This window comes from Neopelma chrysocephalum, unplaced genomic scaffold (genome assembly GCF_003984885.1).
Source record: "Neopelma chrysocephalum unplaced genomic scaffold, ASM398488v2 Primary Assembly neopelma1_94577, whole genome shotgun sequence".
NCBI lineage: Eukaryota > Metazoa > Chordata > Aves > Passeriformes > Pipridae > Neopelma > Neopelma chrysocephalum.
In genome coordinates, this window is record NW_020923283.1 from 2,141 (window position 1) to 3,976 (window position 1,836).

The following is a 1,836-nucleotide window of genomic DNA, read 5'->3' on the forward strand; positions in this document are numbered from 1 at the left end:
GTCCCAGGACCCCAAAAGGCCCCCAGGTGTGGGTGTCCCGTGCCAGGATATCCCATTTTCCCCAGGAGAAGCAGGACAAGGTGGTTCTCCAGGCTGAGGTTGCCAACCTGCGCCAGAACAACCGGCGGCTCCAGCAGGAATCCACCTCGGCCGCGCGGCAGCTCCGGCGCTTCGCCAGGATTTTCTCTGGAGCTGGAGCTGCTGAGGAGCCCTGAGGGGCACGGGGGGGTTTTGGGGGGCTCCAGGATCAACCCCCGGGGCAAAGAGACCCCCCAGGACAGCGACGGCTCCTGTGGGATCGTCCCCGTGGGATCGGGAACAGCCGGAGCTTCTCCAGAGCTTCTCTGGAGCTTCACCAGGATCTTCTCCGGAGCTGGAGCTGCTGAGGAGCCCTGAGAGGGACAGGGGGTTTTGGGGGGGCTCCAGGATCAACCCCCGGGGCAAAGAGACCCCCCGGGACAGCGACAGCTCCTGTGGGATCGTCCCCGTGGGATCGGGAACAGCCGGAGCTTCTCCAGGAGCCGTGAACGGGATGGAGAATCCAGGGAGGCTCCAGAGGATTTGGGGGGGCTCTGGGATCCCCCCATGGGGACACTGAGATCCCCCTGGGGACACCAAGCCCCCCCCCGGGACAAAGAGACCCCCTGGAACAAAGAGACTCCCCCAGGACAGCAACATTTCTTGTGGGATCATCCCCGTGGGATCGGGAACAGCCGGAGCTTCTCCAGGATCTCCGGAGCTGCAGCTGCTGAGGAGCCCTGAGGGGCACGGGGGGGTTTTGGGGGGCTCCAGGATCACCCCCCGGGGCAAAGAGACCCCCTGGAACAAAGAGACCCCCCCGGGACAGCGACATCTCCTGTGGGATCGTCCCCATGGGATCAGGAACAGATGGAGCTTCTCCAGGGCCGGGACCACCAACGACCCCCGAGAGGGATGGAGGGTGTCCACGGAGGCTCCAGGACCCCCCTGGAGACACTGAGACCCCCCCCGGGGCAGTGAGACCCCCCCGGGACAAAGAGACCCCCCGGGACAGCGACAGCTCCTGTGGGATCGTCCCCGTGGGATCGGGAACAGCAGGAACTTCTCCGGAGCTTCTCCGGAGCTGGAGCTGCCGAGGAACTGTGAGGGGTCTGGGGGGGTCCAGGACCCTCCTGAGGACACCAAGACCCCCCTGGCGACACCAAACTCTCCTTGGGGACACTGAGACCCCTCCCTGGGGCAGTGAGACCCCCCCAGGACAGCGATGTCTCCTGTGGGATCGTCCCCGTGGGATCGGGAACAGTCGGAGCTTCTCCCGGAGCCGCAACCAGGACTGAAGATTTGGGGGATTTGAGGGGCTCTGGGACCCCCCCTTGGGGACACCGAGACCCCCCCTGGGGACAAGGACACCCCCCTGGGGACACCAACACTCCTGGGACATCGACCCTTCCCTCTGGATCATCCCCATGGGATTGGGAGCAGCCGGAGCTTCTCCCGGAGCCGTGAACGGGACGGAGGATTCGGGGGGGCTCCGGAGGATTTGGGGACACTGAGACTCCCTTGGGGACACCAAGACCCCCTTGGGGGACAAGGAGACCCCCTTGGGGACACCGACACTCCTGGGACACCGACCCTTCCCTCTGGATCATCCCCGTGGGATTGGGAGCAGCCGGAGCTTCTCCAGGAGCCGTGAACGGGACGGAGGATTTGGGGGGCTCTGGGACCTCCCTTGGGGACACCAAGAGCCCTTTGGGGACAAGGAGACCCCCCTGAGGACACCAAGAGCCCCTTGGGGACAAGGAGACCCCCCTGGGGACACCGACACTCCTGGGACACCGACCCCTCCCTCTGGATCAT